Here is a 19,915-nt window from a genome sequence, read left to right as displayed (position 1 = left end):
TAGGTCTCTGAAAAAACACACAACTGCATTTCTTAGTTATTTCCAGTATAACCCAGGAGTACTCCGAGAGCATCTTCTTATGACTTTTAATTAATGTATCAGTTTCCCCCAAGCCTTTCTAAAAATGCTTGTAACTTTGCTTGTCTAATCAGGAGAAAGTAGATAATTATTCAAAGTAAAACCCAGTATAGAAAATTCAGGTATAAATGGCTCGGCATTTTTTTTCTTCTTATCAAAGATTTATGACTGTCTCTATTTCAGGCCTTCTCTGTCTCTCTCCTGTACTATTTCAGTAGCCTCTTCATCGGGCTGTCAGCCTATTTGTCTTCCTATGACCCTTCATCTGTTCTTCCCACTGATCTGCGGAGTGCTGCCATCAGCTTTGCTCTAGTTTCCTGACTGGATGTCCTGGGTGCTTCCCGGGATTCTCTCAGAAAACTTCTCTATCTCATCTTCCACCATTTTATTCCCACCTCCTATAGACATCACTCCCCCAATGGGACTTCTCTCTCTTCACTTGAGCACATCGCACACACTTTTTTAGTTCTGTCCCTTTGTTGACACTGGTCCCTCTGCCAGGCCATGTTCTCCAGGCCATGTAACCTCCCTGTGGTTACTGCCCAGTCCTAAGAAACCAGCCAAAACACCACCTTCTTCATCATATCTTCCCAGACACCCAACCAGTGTCCTTCTTTCTCCTTGAATAGCACCTTAACTGTTGTCTTGTTCTTATAGCATGGAGCTCTACTGCCTATTTGAAAGGTATAGCTCTTATCTAACTATAAGTTCTTGGAATGTAGGGTCCATGTCTAATTTAATTATTTCATTCCATAAAATGCCTGTTACTCAAAATATGGTCTGCTTGTCACTGGAAAGGGCCCGGGCCTGGAGCGGGTCTGTCTCCAGCTGGCCAGTAGTGTGTGGGTTCTTGACTTCCTGCAGAAAGATTCCACAACACCAGTACGTTTATTAAAGCTGGGGACAGCGAAGCAAAGGAAGGGCTTAGGGTAGAAGAAGCAACAGGAGAGCCTGGGCGGTGCTCTGCTCTGGCTCCCTAGAAACATCATAGGAAAGAAGTGAGCTAGGGCAGGGCTGCTGTTAGCTCACCTGGAAGGAACAGTCACAGTGAAAAAAAGTGAGCTAAGGCAGGACTGCTTTTAACTCACTGAAAAGTCATAGTAAAAGGGGCCTCGGAGACAGGTTGGTGGGGACCCTTAGAACTTAGGGAGAAAAGGTAAACATACAGGCCTGGGGAAGAAAAGAGTAGGCATGTTCCAGAGAGAGCCCATCCTGGGTCTTTATCTTCAGGGTTCTTATCTGTTTCATAAAGGCGGGAATTTTAGGGGAGGATCTCAATAGAATATTCATCAGATTTATGCTAATGCGCTAAAATGAGATTTGTTCCCCTGACTTCATCAATCCTTGGGTATGGTTGGCACAAATGGCACTAGTTGGATTTTGTTATCTACCTCCCTGAGAAGGGTGATTTTAGCTATTTACCCTGTAGTTGGGGAGGAGAAGGGTAAACCATTTACTCTGTGTCCTTGGTTAGTGAAGATAAGGTTTTGTGATTCACTAGATGGCTGTAAACTGCTTGGCCGGTTAACTGTCTCAGTTTCCCTGTCTCATTTGACCTGGCTTACTAACCTGTCTCATGCTGTCCAACAGTATCAACATCAGCTGGGAGCGAGTTAGAAATCTGGAATCTCAGTCCCCATCTCAAATCTGGTGAATCAGAACCCACATTTTTACAAGGCCCCCTGATTACAATGTACATGAGAAGTTGAGATGCTCTGTTATGTTACATCGCACAGAACCTCCTTTGTAGCAGGTACCAATGCATAGCTGTTGAATTGATGAATGAATAACATTCAAAGCTAAGGTTATTCTCATTGACTTGTGGGAAAATAATCTCAAAATCAAACATAAAAAATGTGACCCAACACCCATCATTTTTCTGTGACCATTTTCAGTCTTAAATAGTGGAGGCCCATTTCTCCCTTTTAAAATCTTTGATTTGTTACTTTCAGGTCATCTTTGGCAGTTGTTTGGGTTTTTGTTTTGGGTACTCTTTTCCACCTCATTTTTTTTAATGCCCTCACAGCATAGTATTGGCCTTAGGTGAACAAGTATAAAGAGAAAGTTTGCTAATTGGGTCTAAATATAGGTTTTGTGCAAAAAAACAATTTCTAATATGGAGTGTATCATTTTGTCATCTTAGCAGCTATGTTCTTAAGGACCAAGAAGATGGCAACTAAAGGCTGGGAGGTTCTCTGTCACTGTGTCAAAAGCTGAGTGATCCAGTTCACATATACTTGCTAATAGCCAGAAGGCGCTGACAATATACTGGGATTTTTAAAGCACTAAAGACTTTGATATTAAAGTGTTCTCAGCTGTCTGGAAATAAAAAGAAGGTTGGGAGGAATATATAAAGTAAGGAGTAGTATTGCCTACCAATTATAACAGACACAACAACCACCCACAGTGGCCTATTGTGGAATTTGTGGGGCCATCTTTGCCTAATTGGGAGGTGACATTTTCATGGGCGCTCTACAATGTGAAAGATTGTCTCACACTATGAAGAATTGTCCCATCTGAGGCCACAACTTGAGAACATCTGGCCAGACATTTTGGGGGTGAAGAGTGTTTTTATTACTAGAATATAAATTACAAAGAGCATTTTAAACACATGCTGAATTTTCCAGTCATGCAATTACCATGTTAATTGAGAGCATATTGTCCTTTGTTTTGTTCAGAGCTTTAGTATATGCTTATTTCAGAAAAATAACATCACTGTTTCTATCAGTCTGCATGTGTAGCTGTTGAATTCACACGGATCCTACTTAGAAGTGAGTGCCAAGCCTTCTTGTGTCTTCTGTTGAAGTTGTATCTGAGCATTTATTATTGATGTATATCTTATTTGTTGTAAATTTCTCCTTTAGGTAATAGGACATTATATTGATTTTTTAAGTGTATGTGACTAGGTAAGGTTTTTCTTAATTATATCTCAGGCTGCAAAAAGAGGTGTTGGATCTGATAGGTTTGAGAGTCACTCTGGCACAGACAGCCTCATTAGTTCTTGTCTAAGACAGAGTAACAGTAAAGGCTCAGATATACAAATAGGAACAGTCACATCCTGTTATTGGTGGGGTGCCCTCTCTGTCCCCACCTGTTACTGGTGGAAATGGAGCTCTTGGGGTGCCTCGGGAAGAAGAATTTCCTGAGGCCCCCACAGGAGGATGAGGTATTGTGGAAAGCTTTATTGATGAAGTAACATTAAGGGAGTTTCCTTCCAAGGTGCCATCTCCCTCCATCCTGCCATGAAAGAAGTCTAGCCATGTCTTCAGCAGGGCAAGGATTAAAGCCTTAATATGAAGAGTCTTTGCTCCATGTTAAAGCACATTCCAATCCAGTATCTATCTGGCAAGCTTAGCTTGTGTTCCCAACTGCAATCCATTGTGTGTGGGGTCCACATGCCCATGGGTCATGCGGCTTCTAGGGCCACATGGTGGGCTAACAGGAGTCACAGAGCAAGTGAGTGCAAGGGAACAGGAGCAAAGCAAGAGAAACAAGAGAGCGGGAACTCGTTTCTGCGTCATAACCAGGAGCTTATCCCATCAACCTTCAGGATTGTTCATGCCTGCAGTGTCTTCTATCCCCTAGCCAATGATCTTTGTTCCCAGGTTAGATTGACAGGCAAGTACCTTTCTTACATCACCCTAACTTCACTGCACATGCACCCGTCTCCTTTGTTTGATCCCTTTCCCCAGTGATCTGCAGGAACTCGACCAGCTATTCCCTGGGGTGTGTGAAGTTTGCAACTTTCTGGTGAAGCTACCCAGATGACTATGCTTATAATGTTTGGTCTTCCCTTTGCTCTTTTCCTATTATTAACAATAATTAGCTAATTACGATGATAACAATCCCACATGAGAGAAGCTGAAAGAGAAGCATGATTATGGGGTTTCTGTGGTGGGGATGCATATAGTGGGCATAAGAGATAGAGCTTGGGCTTGGAGTTTACAATACTCAAGTGCCTCGCTCTCCCCTGCCACTTCTTAGTGGGTGGCGCTGGTCAGCCTCCTGAGCTCTGGCTTTGGGCATCTTTGCAGAGTCAGAGTGAATATTAGCAATAATGATCTTAAAACACTTGTCACAGACTTGCAAAAAATGTTAATGAATATATATATTCATTTGTATATATCAAATTGTAAATGATATGTATGATTGCCTACTATCGGGTGACTCTTTGAAAATGAAAAATAAAGAAGCTATATTCCTCAAGGTAGGATTACTGGGTCAAATGGGAGTTCCAATTTTAATTTTTTGAGGAAACTCCATACTGTTTTCCGAAGTGGCTGGACCCGTCTGCATTCCTACCAGCAGTGCACAAGGGTTCCTTTTTCTCCACATTCTTACCAGCACTTGTCTTTTGTCTATTTGTTGATGATAGTCATTCTGACAGGGGAGAGGTGATACCTCATTGTCATTTTAATTTGCATCTCTCTGATGATCAGTGACTTTGAGCATTTTTTCATATGTCTCTTGGCCTTCTATATGTCCACTTTGAGAAGTGTCTATTTAGATCCTTTGCCCATTTTTTGATTGGATTGTTTGTTTTCCTTTTGTTAAGTTGTAATGAGTTCCTTATATATTTTGGATATTAACCCTTTATCAGTTGTATCATTGCCAAATATGTTCTCCCACACTGTGGGCTCCCTTTTCGTTTTGTTGATGATTTCTTTTGCTGTGCAGAAGCCTTTTATTTTGATGTAGTCCCATTTGTTTATTTTTTCCTTAGTTTCCTTTGCCCTAGGAGATGTATCCATAAACTTATTGCTACAAGAGATGTCTGAGATTTTGCTGTCTATGGTTTCTTCCAGGATTTTTATGGTTTCACAACTTATATTTAAGCCTTTTGTCCATTTTGAGTTTATTCTTGTGTATGGTGTAAGTTGGTGGTCTAGTTTAATTTTTTTGCATATATGTGTCCAATTTTCCCAACACTATTTATTGAAGAGACTGTCTTGACTCCATTTTGACTCCATTATATGCTTTTGCCTGTTTTGTCAAATATTAATTGAGCATAATAGCTTGGGCCGATTTCTGGGTTCTCTGTTTTGTTCCATTGATCTAGATGCCTGTTCTTGTGCATAAGAAACCAAAACATCAGTTAGAAAGAATATATGCACCCCTATGTTCATAGCAGCACAGTTTACAATCGCTAAAATCTGGAAACAGCTCAAATGCCCATCAGTAGCTTAGTAGATAAAAAGCTGTGGTACATTTACACCATGGAATACTTTGCAGAAGCAAAAAAGAAGGATCCCTTACCCTTTGAGACAGCGTGGAGGGAACTGGAGAGCATTATGCTAAGTGAAATAAGCCAGTCAGAGAAAGCTAAGTATCACATGATCTCACTCATATATGGAATCTAATGAACAAAATAAACTGAACAAAATAGATCTAGAACAGACTGAGAATCTCAGAGGGATGGCGGGGGTCAGGGAAGTGGGTGGGGAGAGAATAACCTGGGAACATATATGTGTATATGGATAACCCATGGACTATGCATATATGCATAGTGGTGAAAGCCTGAGAGGGGCAGCTGTGGGGTGGAGCGGGGTCAATGGGGAAAAATGGGGACATTTGTAATACTTTCAACAATAAAGATAAAATTTTTAAAAAAGAAGCTATATATTGGCTTACAGAGAAATGGACCAAGTTTTCTACTATTCCTCAGGGATGGACTGTATCGAGAATCCAAATTCCAGGTTCTTTGCTTTATTAAGACACTTAACACCCAGTTGCAGGTAAAGCTCCTGACTTGAACCCCTCTCCCTCTAAATTCCCATAGACTCTTTGTTTTGCTTATATGAGACTCTTTCATCAAATTACACCAAACATCATACAATCACTACCAGCCCGCAAGCAAACCTGTGACTTCCCGGGGCAACTCAAGTGTTTTAGGCATATGTTAGCTATTGTTATTGTTTTTTTTTAAATAGTCACTACAATTTTATGAAGGAAGAAGGGGTGAGAAAAAGAATTTCCCCTGGTCCTGTTTTGCCTCCTTCAGTCAAGTCAGAACCCCCTGGGAACCTGAGCTCAGTCTTGCAGCTCAGGGAGCTTTCTCTGTGGATTCCTGTCAGCTCCTTCTGGGATTTAACTGGCATGGTGTGTCCCTCCCACTCCAACTTTCCTCCCCCACCCCAGCCTTTTCTGTTTTCCTTCTCTTCAAGTTTCCAGAACCTAGGCAAGCCTTGAGTCCAGCATCAACTTTTCTTACAGGTTCTTTACTAGTGTGTTTAACTTCAAATTCAAGAAGGGTGGACTTCAAAGTATTTTAGACCCTTTTAAGAATGGTTTCATTTTCACCATGGGGGAGCATCTCCAATCCTTCACTCTAATTCTGATGCTAAGGATACGCAGGTAGGGATGCTCTGCTGCCCTTCCCCAATTCTTCCCAGGGACCTGCGCGGAGAATCTTTGTAAGACATGTGAGTTACTATCTTGCATTAAAACACTTTTTAAATGATAAAGAAATGAAACCCTACTTTGTTGTGCAAAGAGGTCAATCCTTAGTCAGTTTACTCCTGGCGGAATTATTTCAGATTTCTTTTGAAAGTTAAATGCTAGTCATTAGAAAAGTGACCATGTGGCCACAGGAGTCTATTCTGACCTTTTTGTCCCTTCCCTTTCTCCTTTTCACCTCTTAAGTCACTTGGCTCAACATGTTCTGAGGCTCTTTTATCCTGTCTTTGGCAGATTGTATTTAATTAAGTGTGGTATAAATATATCCCTCTCCTGTCCTATTATAACGGCTTGGCTTCTCTCTTAGCATTTCATGAGTGGCTCCTTTAAGCTGTTGTGTGCATTTCAAGTGGCATCTGCCCTTCCTAATGCCGCCATTTTGGTAAAATCCAGTGCATCTGGGTGGATGATGCCTTCTGTTCTGACATTTCTCTCTGGTCCTGGTGTGTTAAAGTTGGACCCAGGTTATTATTTTTTATCAGTGACATTTCCATGATGCACTCAATACTGAAGTGTTAAGAAAAAGCCTTAAAAATGACTAGAATATTTTCTGAAGCATTTAATATTAAGGGTATTAACCTTTCACACCTCTCTTTAAATATAAATGAATTATTAAGCATATTGAGTGACTTCAAATCAAGGTAGTCAGTATCTGGAAATTTGAAATTGAATTGCAGCCTGAACCAGATCAGCACAGGCCCATGTCCGGATCAGCCCTCAGTGCTGCAAGCACCTTCGGCTTCTGTTTCCCCAGGAGGGCTAGGCCTTCTCTCCCCACCTGCCCCCAAGCCCAACCCTCTCCGCCTGCTGAAAACTGGGCCAAGTCCACAGTCGCTCTCTAGTTGAAAGTGATTTGGCATTTTCTGAATTCCAAGAAGACTTTTACTTGCAAAAATGGCAATGAAAGTTCCACATTTCTTTTTTTATATTCATTCTTACCTTCCTCTATGTGATGCAATCTAGATTTCTTGAAGACAGGTGATGACTAGTTGAACTTTCACTCTACAGTGTGTCCCAAACTATGTCTGCCTGCCACAGTTACTACACAGCGTGTTTCAAATGAGTAATCAGGTAACTATGTAAAGTTGCATGTGAGTTTGAAACCAAAATGTGGGGTTTGAGTCTGAGTTTGTTGTCTCGGGAAATCGAAGAATGAAGTCATGGACCAAAAAGGAAAGAAAAAAAAGGTTAATGGAGGCAAATTTATTGAGAGAAGCCAGTCCTAGAAAAGGTGCAACTGGGGTTCCAGGAGCAGGCTAGTGTCCAGAGCTTCTTTTCCATGTTACAGTCGGGAGTAGTTCAGCACCCAAGCTAATTAAAGTCTATTAGTCCATGTGTGGAGGCCCACATGGCCATAAGCCACGTGGGTGCAGGGGAGTATGTCTCCTGCCATCAACCTAGCGCACCAGGAGAGAGAGAAGAGGAAGTGCACACTTTTTTGTATATACCCTTATTAGTTCCTGATTGGTCCTTTCAAAGAATTCTGCCTTACCATTCTTGGGATTGTTATAGGCCTCACTGTCTTGTGATAGGTTATCAGCAAGCTGCCTGCCTTAGCAACATTCACACATTTTATTTATTTTTTTTTTCAAAATATATTTTTTTATTAATTTTTTACAGAGAGGAAGAGAGAGGAGAGGGATAGAGAGCTAGAAACATCGATGAGAGAGAAACATCGATCAGCTGCCTCCTGCACACCTCATACTGGGGATGTGCCCACAACCAAGGTACATGCCCCTGACCGGAATCGAACCTGGGACCCTTCAGTCCGCAGGCCGACACTCGATCCACTGAGCCAAACCGGTTTCGGCAACATTCACACATTTTAAAGCTAATGTCTCTCACCCGCCCTTTCTTCTCTGCCTAGTTGGGGTGCCTTAGTGACTCCACCTAGTTGGGTTCCCTGGTTTTATCCCCCCCACCACCATGGTCCCAGTACCTCCTGTCTATCTAGTTTCCCTCTGTCTTCTCAAGTTGACTTTTTAAAATGGAATGCTATTGGAATGTTTAAAAGAAACTTTCAGGGAAGGCAAAGGGTTCTTTTTAAGCATGAATAGTCTCTACATAAATGAACAACCTTTGATCTGGCATTACAGTTATTCTGTACAAATTTCTCTTTCATCCTTTCTTTTATTCAGCGTATATTTAACAAAGGCATATGATATACCACTGTCCAGGTGTGAGCAGTCATGAACACAACAACAGGCCTGCCCTCTTAGCACTCTCATTTCTGTGAAGAGAGGCAGACGAAAACAAATAGAAGAACTAGCATGTGATGTGAGGACTATGAAGAAAATAATATTGGATATGGGAAATGGAGAAAACTTGGGTGCAGTTTATAGAGAAGGCCTTTCAAATGAAAGGGCAATCAGAGCAGAGAAGTGAGGGAGGGAGGCGACTATGTGGATATCCGGCTACAGGAAGAGCCTGCAGAGCAGAGGAGCCAGAAAAGGCCTGGGGTTCTACCTTGCCCTGGGGTGTGTGAGGGACAGGGCACCAGGAGGCAGCATGGCTGGAGTGAACTGAGGACTAGTGTGGAGGCAGGTCTGGGGACAGAGCTGGGCAAGGTCAGGTTGTGCTAGTAGACCTGGGTAAAGAGTTGAGATTTTACTTTGAATAAAAAGGAAAGTTGTTGGAGGGTTTTCAATACCTACATACTTTTTATAAAAAAGAATGGCTTGGGCTGCTGTGAAGAGTAGTCTGCATTGGGATAGGTCTGGTAGGGGTGGTAGGATCGGCACCAGGTGTTAGACAGGTGGGGTCATTCTGGACATGGATTCAGCAACTTTGGTAGTTAAGTTCTGACTAAGAAAGAATTCAGAGCCAAGATTCCACCTATAAGAGAACAGAGAGGTAGAAGAAGTAATTTGTGAAAGAAACGGGCTTCGGAAACAAGTTATAGAGGTAAAGGAAAGGGCTTTGGAGCTTTGAAGTGAGGAAGGTAAAGGTGATATGACTGAGAGAAGGGGGTGAGAGAGAGCGCTGGGTCCTAATCCTAACAGTTTTAGGGGTAGAGATTTTAGAGGAGGTCCCAGGAGAAGAACTCAGTAGAATATTCAGCAGCTTTCTAAGTGTGTCCTTTCAAGGTCAGGGTCTCCACTGATTGATTGGTCAGCACCGGGGCAGGGGTCATTATTTAATGCAGCTGGTCCTGAGATCAGCCTTGGCATTGCTTGTATGGTTTTGCTGCTTTTTGAGGCCTGGAGCTGAAACACAATTGAGGCCTAGATATTATCTCTAGAGAGGAAACTTCAGGGGGTCTGAACCACATGACCAGGATATGCTAGGGGAGGAAACATCACCGTACAATTGTCCCTTGCTAGGCTTTCCACCATGGTGACCTTCTGTGCCTGGCCCATGGTCTTTGCTCTACTCATGTCTGCCTAACTGCCTACCACAGTTCAAGGCTGGAAGCAGGAAGACTCATGTGGAGGCTCTTGAATAGCTTGTGATTGGCAACAGGGGCCATGCCCAGCATGATGGCCTGAGGGGTGAGAATAGTTAGATCCTGGTTTAGAGAGTTGAAAGAGTTTGCTGCTGTTCTCACCATGGAGGCCTGTGAGAGAAGGAGGAGAATCAGGAATGATTATAAACAAGGTTTGTGGACTCAGCAGATGGAAGATTCATGATGTCATTGACTGAGATGCGAAGGTCTGAGTGAGGATCAAGTACAGGAGACAAACTCCAGCTGGGTTTTGGACATGAGGCATTTGAAGTACCTGTTGGGTATGCAAGGCTGTTGGCTGTAAGTCTCCCTTCCAGAACTGCGAGTCCTTGGATTCAAAGCCATGTCTTGGTCATCTTTGTATTCTCCAATTAAATTGCAGAAGTTCTTGCTCACAGGACACCTAACACTTGTGGTCTAGTTGACAGGATTAAAATTTGTGCATGCAAGATTTTCTGAAAGTTGCCTGCAGTTTCACTTGCATCTCCATGTTTTTTCTCATCATAATTTGTAAAAACAGAGAAAAGACAATTGAAAAAAATGCTGGATGAAACTTTCTGAAAATGGGTAGAACCATAAATGATGCTGACGGAAGGTTTAGAAATGCGAAATAGAGAGTACACAGACCAAATATATATAAATTAGCATAAATCATCATTCTGTGATTTCCATGCTGATCTTATCCAAGTTGGCTGACTCAACAGCTGCTTCTATAACTACAGCTGTGTGATTCCTTTACATTTTCGTTTTGCAGGGAAAAAGTGTTCCAGTTTCTCATTGCTTCATCATATGCGATTTTATATGAGGTTCTTTTTTTTCCTGGCCATATGGTTAAGAAAAGTCTTGCAATTGACCCTTATTCTTTTGAACCAACAACTTCATCTGTTTTCACTGGGGGTTTTGTTTTAGATCCACTTGAAGTTTTACTGTTTGCCTTTGGGATCCTCCAGGCAGCTCTTCTTAGAGGTTCAGAAAGGTTTCTCTCAAGAAATTTCTTTATACCTGGTGACCCTTGAAGGATGGTGGTGGTTTTAGGTGGAGAAAGACTTCGCACTCAGAGGGAAGAACAAGTGGGCAGGTGTCTAGTTTGGTGTGGCTGCAACATGAGCTTTATGGGGAGTGTGAAGAGAACTCAGCCAGAAAAAAAAACAGTTGACATGAAGGTAATACAGACCATTATGAGCTGTGCTACGTAGTATAGAAGTGTCAGAAGTTTAGGGTCAGATAGGTATTTGTAGGCAAAGCTATGACTGCCATAGGAAGAACAGATGGGAGGTGACTGGTAAGAAGATTCCTGGTGTTCAAGGCAAAAGATAATGAAGGTCTTATAAATTTCTTAGAACAGTAATTGGTGCACTTTCAGTGCTATGTAAGTGTTTATAAAATTGAATTAAATAAATGAAAGCAGAAACATTTATAATGGGGAGGAGAACACCAAATTAGAGAGACATCTTACATGTAGAATTCCATCATCTACTTGGATGAGTGCTGATGGCATTGCAGGACTGGCAGCAGGTGGAGTTAGGTGGAGGTTGAGGAAGGGCCATAGTTCTGTCTGGGCACGTCCTCTTTGTGGAGCCGCGGAGCCTCCCTTAGGCAGCTGGAAATGTAGCTCTGAGGCTCTGCTGAGACCTCAGCCGGGAAGAACATGTTTGGAACATGTTTAAAAGTCCTCAACATCTAGATAGGAAAGAAAGAGATCAGCCAAGATAGCAAGCAAAGGGAGAACACGGTCAAAGATAAGAGTCCTGAGGAAACCATACATGTGGGATTGAGTCTCTGTGGTACAAATGGCCCTACTACTGATGTTGGAATTAAAAAAGAGGAGCAAGTTATGTACAGATTTTGGTTGATTTAACCTTCCATCAAGATTTTCTGGCTAACCAACTGGTAAATGTTACATTATTATTGTTTTATTAAAAAAGAGACTATACGGCCCTAGCAGGTTTGGCTCAATGGATAGAGAATTGGCCTGCAGACTGAAGGGTGCCGGGTTCGATTGTGGTCATGGGCATGTACCTTGGTTGCAGGCTCCTCCCAGGGTCGCGGTGCGTGCAGGAGGCAACTAATTGATGTGCTTCTCTCACATCTATGTTTCTCTCGGTCTTTCCCTCTCTCTGAAAATCAGTGGAAAAAAAAAATATCCTTAGGTGAGGAGGAAAAGAAGGGAGGGAGGGAGGGAGGGAGGGAGGGAGGGAGGAAGGAAGGAAGGAAGGAAGGAAGGAAGGAAGGAAGGAAGGAAGGAAGGAAGGAAGGGAGGAAGGGAGAGACTATATGCTATTTGATTCCCCTTCAGGCAGTGCCAACTGGTTTCAATGAAAACATCTTGATAAGGTGTCCTTTCTACTGTGAAGACCTACCACAACCAACTTTGAACCTCATTCTTCATAGAGGATTAACAACATGTTCTGGCTTCCCCAAAGCATTAGTAATTATAACTTTGGGCAACACTCAGTGGTACTTGAGATTTCAGGAATCATAAGGAGTTGAAGCAGAGCATCATTTTGGCCCAAATCTAGATGCCACAGTAAAAATTCTAACAGCCTCCTCTTACCAACAATATGGATTTCTGAAAAATATCATGGAATAATAAATTTCCATATTGTGAATTCACTCCAAAACTCCAGGTCCTGAGCCAGGTATTTAAAATGGCCTCTTTGGCCACTTGGGGTGTCTTAGTGACTTGCAAGCAGCTGTCAGCCTTTAGAAGGGGTTATTCTCTGAAGCCATTGGTTGCAGGAGGGAAGGCTGGTTGCATGTCACATACAGGCATGGGAAATAGTACTTTCAGCTGCAGCATCTTCCAAGTGATAAAAATAACTGCTTTAGTCAGTAGCCCTGAAGCCAGGTGTCCCCTTTCACTTCCTGTTCTCTGTTGATATCCTGCAAAGGAACATCTTGTCTTCCACGGTTTGGATGGAATGTGATGTTTCTGGTCTCACTAATTTAACTGGCTAACATCTGTATGCTTGTCCTTTTGTCTAATATTGTGAGGGTTTTCAACTCTTGAACACTTGCATTTTACATTCCGCGTGTCTACCATTCACTCATACAGCAAGGGCTTGACAGAGATCTGCCAGGCACTAGCTAGCAAAGATGTTCATACTTTTACTTCTGTCATTTCCCCACTATTAATTACTAGGCAACAACTTTCATGTCAGTATTTTTCCTAAGTCTTGATTTTATTCCCCCATCACTGAAGGCTCTTTGCGATCCTACACTCTAATAATAGATGTACATATTTCCTGCACAGGAGATCAGCTTTTAGATTTTGATCTTTTTCACCAGTCTCCTTCTGGAAATCTTAATTGACTAGTGCATGTAATTTCTTCTTTTCCAGTAGCTCCAGGTCAAGCTCCTTCTCAAGACTCTGACATTAGAAAGTCTACATCTGTTAGCGCAGAGGGATGGCTGGTGGGTGTTGTTAATCACTGAAAGATGTGGCTGCTATTGGGGTTCTTTCCTGTGTCAAGCTTCCCATTGTCAGACCTGGCAAAGAGCTCAAGCGCTGTTGAGATGGCCTTTGTGTAAACACTGCTTGACCCCACAGTCTCTCCTTCCTGTGGTGACAGAACAGCATACATCTCCCCCGGCACACTGGAGCAGGCAGGCTTTCTCAAACCCCCCATGTACCTGCTAAAGTAACTGCTTAGTGGTTTATCCCTGAATGTATAACAACCCCTGAGTCATAGGATCACTCTTCTACTTCGTCAGCCATATTTTTAAAGATATTTTTCAGAAATACATATTGCTGGTAAGAGGAGGCTGTTTGATTTTTTTTACTGACCAAAATTGTAAAAAACAAAAACAAAAACCTAGCTACCATAATTGGATATAATAAACCAATTTATTTTATCTGTTAATACATATAAAAATTATTGGAATTATTGGTTGGGAACTATGTTCTTTGTTGCTAAGCAGTGTGAGGGCCTTTCTTTTGAATTCTCTTGGTTCTTCTTCCCCATCATTTCCTCAGCCATGTCCCTTCTCAGCCTTCGAGCTAACTGATAGCACATGTGTTTCAGAATAGAACCTGGAAAAGGAATGTGTATGGTCCACGTATGAAAATACCTTTCCAAATTCCATACACCATTAGATAATACACTGGCTAGACCGTCAGAAGTCACCCTAGAAAGGGGGAATTTGGATTGGAAAGGAATCAAAGGAATTGTGGAGCTCATATAATTGACGGCAGTTAAGCAGTAATAGGGTGGTCTGGACAGCTGGATGAAGGCCAAGTTCAAAATCACAAGCAGTTCCCCTTATCCTTTTAGAATGAGGTGAGTCCTATTGAATGGAGAATAGAACAAGTCATCAACTTTCATAGGTTTAATCCAAACATGGCCCTGAGGTTTGTTCTCTGAAAGGGACAAAGATATAAAATCCAACCAGAAAACCCTGTGCTGATCCATAACAATCCACACAATTACTTCTTTTATCCCCCGTGTCCTTCTCTCTCAGAAACAAGGCCTGAAATACTAGTAAGTTCTTACTTGTGTCTGATAGGTATCAGTCAATGTCCATGACTCCTTCATTTCCTTTGTCACTGGCTTAATGTCTAGCATAACATATTTGTTGAGTGAATGAATGGATGAGTGCTTAAATAAATAGTGATTTGTCAAAAAAGAGGAAAATGTTAGCTAGTGGAGAAAAGGATGAAAACAACAAATCCTACTTTAAGGGTAAGGAGTGTGCCACATGGGAAGTGATATGAGTGTGAGGCTACCAAACTCTGGGTCCCTTGAAAGAGTAGACCGTGACAGATCTCTCTCTCTCTCTCTCTCCCTCTCTCTCTCTCTCTCTCTCTCTCTCTCTCTCACACACACACACACACACACACACACACACACACACACTAGAGGCCCGGTGCACAAAATTTGTGCATGGGGCATTGGGGGGTGGGAATCCCCTCAGCTCAGCCTGCACCCTTTCTAATCCAGGACCCCTCGGGGGATGTCCGACTGCCGGTTTAGGCCCGATCCTGGGAATTGGGCCTAAACCGGCAGTTGGACATCCCTCTCATAATCCAGAACCACTGGCTCCTAACTGCTCACCTGCCTGCCTGCCTGATTGCCCCTAACTGCCCCCCCCTGCTGGCCTGGTCACCCCTAACTGCCCCCCTTGCCAGCATAGTCATCCCCAACTGCCCCCCCCCCAAGCCGGCCTGGTCACCCCTAATTGCCCCCCCCCCACCAGACTGGTCACCCCTCACTGGCCTCCTCTGCTGGTCTGGTGACCCCTCACTGCCCCCCTGCTGGCCTGGTCGCCTCCAACTGCCTCCCCCTGTGGGCCTGGTAACCCCACGCAGCCTGCTACTCAGTCATTTGGTTGCCCCTCACTAACCCCCCTGCTGGCCTGGTTGCCCCACACAGCCTGCTGCTCAGTCGCGTGGTTGCCCCTCACTAACCCCCTGCCAGTGTAGTCACCCCACGCAGCCCGTTCGGTCGTCCATTCGGTTGCAATAGTCGCTTAGGCTTTTAATATATATATATATATATATATATATATATATATATATATATATGAATTTATTATAGGAAATTGGCTCAGACTATTATGGAGGCTGAGAATTCCCAAGATCTACAGTTAGTAAACTGAAGGTTCAGAAGAACCAGTGGTATAAGTCAGTGGTCGGCAAACTCATTAGTCAACAGAACCAAATATCAACAGTACAACGACTGAAATTTCTTTTGAGAGCCAAATTTTTTAAACTTAAACTTCTTCGAACGCCACTTCTTCAAAATAGACTCGCCCAGGCCATGGTATTTTGTGGAAGAGCCATACTCAAGGGGCCAAAGAGCCACATGTGGCTTGCGAGCCGCAGTTCGCCGACCACGGGTATAAGTTCCAGTTCAAAAGCTGGCAGGCTTGAGACCCAGAAAGAGCCCATGTTTCAGGTAAAGTCCTAAAGCAAGAAAAATTGAGGCCACAGCTCAAGCAGGCAGGCAGGAAGAGTTCTCTCTTACTCCTTTATGTTCTACTAGAGGCCCGGTGCACAAAATTCGTGCACGGGGGTGGGGTGTCCCTCAGCCCAGCCTGCACCCTCTCCAAATCTAGGACCCCTTGAGGGATGTCCGACTGCCCGTTTAGGACTGATCCCAGGATCTCCTAAACGGGCAGTCGGACATCCCTCTCACAATCCAGGACTGCTGGCTCCCAACTGCTCGCCTGCCTGCCTTCCTGATTGCCCCTAATCGCTTCTGCCTGCCAGCCTGATCACCCCCTAACCTCTCCCCTGCCAGCCAGATTGATGCCTAACTGCTCCCCTGCCAGCCAGTTTGCCCCTAACTGCCCTCCCTGCAGGTCTGGTCACCCCTAACTGCCCTCCCCTGCAGGCCTGGTCCCCCCCAACTGCTCTCCCCTGCAGGCCTGGGTCCCCCCCAACTGCCCTTCCCTGCAGGCTCGGTCGCCCCCAACTTCCCTCCTCTGCCAGCCTGGTCACCCCTAACTGCCCTCCCCTGCTGGCCTGATCGCCCACAACTGCCCTCCCTTGCAGGCCTAGTTCCTCCCAACTGCCCTCCCCTGCTGGCCATCTTGTGTCCACATGGGGACAGCCATCTTGTGTGTTGGAGTGATGGTCAATCTGCATATTACTCTTTTATTAGGTAGGATAGAGGCCTGGTGCACAGTTGGGGGCCAGCTGGTTTGCCCTGAAGGGTGTCCCGGATCAGAGTGGGGGTTCCCTTGGGGTGTGAGGCGCCCTGGGTGAGGGGCCTGTGGTGGTTGCAGGCCGGTCACACCCCCCGGTGACCCAAGCAGAGGCCCTGGTATCTGGGGTTTATTTATCTTCTACAATTGAAATTTTGTAGCCTAGAGTGGAGCCAAGCCTTCTGCTTACTCTGTGGCGGCAGCCATTTCTGTTGGGATTTATGTATCTTCTATAATTGAAACTTTGTAGCCTTAAGCGGAGGCCAAAGCAGGCCAGGGCTGCAGAAGCTTGGATTCCCCCATCGCCGCAGGCAACCCTAGCCTCCTGCTCTCTCCAACTCCAGGCTGCTGCCATTTCTGTTGGGATTTATCTTCTATAATTGAAACTTTGTAGCATTGAGTGGAGGCCTGGGCCGGCAAGGGCGGGCGGAAAGCTTGGCTTCCTCCATTGCCAGGGAAACCCAAGCCTCCCTCCTGCTCTCTGTGGCTGCAGCCATCTTGGTTTGGTTTATTTGCATATTTCCTCCTGATTGGCTGGTGGGCGTAGTGGAGCGATGGTTAATTTGCATATTACTCTTTTATTATATAGGATTCTGACCTTCAACTGATTGGATGAGGCCCACCTATATTGGGGAGGGCAATCTGCTTTACTCAGTCCACTGATTCCAATGAGAATCTCATTCAGAAAACACCCCTGCAGACATACCCAGAATAATGTTTGATGAAATTTCTGGGTACCTGTGGCCCAGTCATATTGATACATAAAATTAACCACCATATATCCCAAAGTTTTAAATCACAAATTACACATCTTTCTCTCTAGTGTCTATGGTTTCAAGCAAGAGCAATAGCATCCTGTGGGTCTTACTGAGTTCAGGGACTTCACTCCAAAAGTCCTTGCAACACTCATCCTTTCCATGAAAGAGAGCATATGTAATTGAATATTGGCAAATATTCGGAGGGCAATTACTTAGTTAAAGTTTGAGCAAGGGTCTCCTTGAAATCAAACATTGCTATTTTCCCTATTTCAGCAATCCAGGGATCCTGGATTCTCTGGAGTGATCTATAGTGACCCCAAATCCAGAGCTTTGTACTCTGCATTCACAGTGTAGCCCAGGATCACATATGTATTAGGTCATATAACCTGTGCCCTGTGACAACTGGGAGAGTGAGTGAGACTGGTTTATATTTGGAAAGGTGAGAGAGGAACCTGTCTTTTGCCAGATACTCTACTATTGTCTAAACATCTTGAAGGGCAGTGAGAGGGTCTTAGTTGAACTGGTCTTTGAGCTTTAGACCTTGCCTTGCACACAGCAATCAAGTAGTAAATATTGCCTGAATGACTCAGCAGGTGTTTGGATATCTACTGTGTGCTCTGTTATGTTTGCTGGGGAAACAGTGATAAAGGCGGGAAAGACCCAAGGAGCAATAGCGAGCTGCTCTCTGAATGAATCAAAGATGCTGACTGTGTTCCTTTTTTTAGTCCACAGTTTCAGTGCTCTGTAACTATTTCTTCCTAACTGATCCCATACTGGGTGATCCTGCAGTGATGGCCTTTAAGTTTAAGTTCCTGATAATAAGGGACACCTGGGATCTAGGGTCAGAGTGTTACAAATCATTTGGGGACTTTTTTTTTTTGTCATTTCGATAAAAAAGGTCTTCCAGGAAAAAAAGTCTCCTTTCACTCTCTGAAGGTGAAAAAGAAATGCAATTGGAATGGTCAGGGGCTCCTTGTAGACTAGAAAAGAAAGGGACTTAACAGGTGACATCTGAGCTTTGTTCAGCAGCGGAGACAGGAGGAATTGGGCAGAAACAGTTGATTTTTAAGACTCACTGCCCCAATGCCCACACACTGGACTCTCCTTGCAGTGGGATTTCATTTCCCACCTGGGTCAGTGTGTTAGAGTCTATGGATGCTGAGGCCACAGGAGGAGACGCAGATGATGCCAACTCCACAGGTTATCTGTGGAATCTGGGCCTCCTCCTCCAGGGCAGTGCTTTCCTCCCAGGGAGGGAGCACTTACGGACGCCCAACATGTTGCTCTCTCTCCAGGCCTTTCAGTGCAGAGGCAAGGAGAGGAGTCCAGCTAATGGGGGCCAGTCCTCAAGTTGTTTCAGAGAAAATGGATACAAATAGAAATGCCGGGAAGGCTGAATGTGTTTTCTGCTGTGGGAAGGTTCAAGTGGAACCCTAAATCACAGGTTTTCTAAAATTAGTATTTAAGACTCCACTAGGTGTGGAAACTGGAGGAAGATTTTTTTTGGTTGAACAACATATGAAGGGAAATCTATCATCAGCAGTGCTCTCCTTCCCTCTTTTCCGTGATCTCCTCCCGGTAACTCCTGATGAAAACCCACAGGAGAGGGGGACTTATTTTGCAGTTTTTTTGTTGACTTTTAGGGAACCTGAGCAGAGCTAACAATGAAGTTGTATATGTTTGTCAGCAGAGCTAACAATGAAGTTGTAGTTGTTTGTTGACAAGCACTGACATAAATGCAGGACAGCATGCTCTCATTAGTGGGCTGAAGAAGAATAGCCTGGTGATTATTACTAGTACATGTTCTTACTTCCAAATGAGCAGAGTGGCTGTTTTCAGAGGAGGCCATTATATTAAGCACTAGAAGCCCGGTGCATGAAATTTGTGCACGGGGGTCTGTGTCCCTCAGCCCAGCCTTGCACCCTCTCCAATCTGGGACCCCTCGAGGGATGTCCGACTACCCGTTTAGGCCCGATCCTACCGGGATCGGGCCTAAACGGGTAGTCGGACATCCCTCTCACAATCCAGGACTGCTGGCTCCCAACTGCTCACCTGCCTGCCTTCATGATTGCCCCTAACCACTTCTGCCTGCCAGCCTGATCACCCTCTAACCACTCCCTGACAGCCTGATTGATGCCTAACTGCCCTCCCCTGCAGGCCTGGTCACCCCTAACTGCCCTCCCCTGCAGGCCTGGGTCCTCCGCATCTGCCCTTCCCTGCAGGCTCGGTCATCCCCAACTTCCCTCTTCTGCCAGCCTGGTCACCCCTAACTGCCCTCCCTTGCAGGCCTGGTCCCTCCCAACTGCCCTCCCCTGCTGACCTGATCACCCACAACTGCCCTCCCTTGCAGACCTGGTCCCTCCCAACTGCCCTCCCCTGCTGGCCATCTTGTGGCACCCATCTTGTGTCCACATGGGGTCAGCCATCTTTGACCACATGGGGGCAGCCATCTTGTGTGTTGGAGTGATGGTCAATTTGCATATTACTCTTTTATTAGATAGGATAGAGGCCTGGTGCACGGGTGGGGGCC

General features: G+C 44.5%; 1 protein-coding gene across 7 annotated transcripts in view; it reads left to right on the top strand.

The window, feature by feature from the left end:
- The window catches only part of KIAA1217, a 315,669-nt gene that overhangs the window by 76,215 nt on the left and 219,539 nt on the right, over positions 1-19,915 (top strand). The gene's annotated exons all lie outside the window — the stretch shown is intronic.

The sequence above is a fragment of the Plecotus auritus genome, assembly GCF_963455305.1.
Source record: "Plecotus auritus genome assembly, chromosome: 1".
In the NCBI taxonomy this organism is placed as follows: Eukaryota; Metazoa; Chordata; class Mammalia; order Chiroptera; family Vespertilionidae; genus Plecotus; species Plecotus auritus.
Note: the sequence above shows the minus strand (reverse complement) of the source record. Positions and strands in the feature narration are given on the sequence as shown.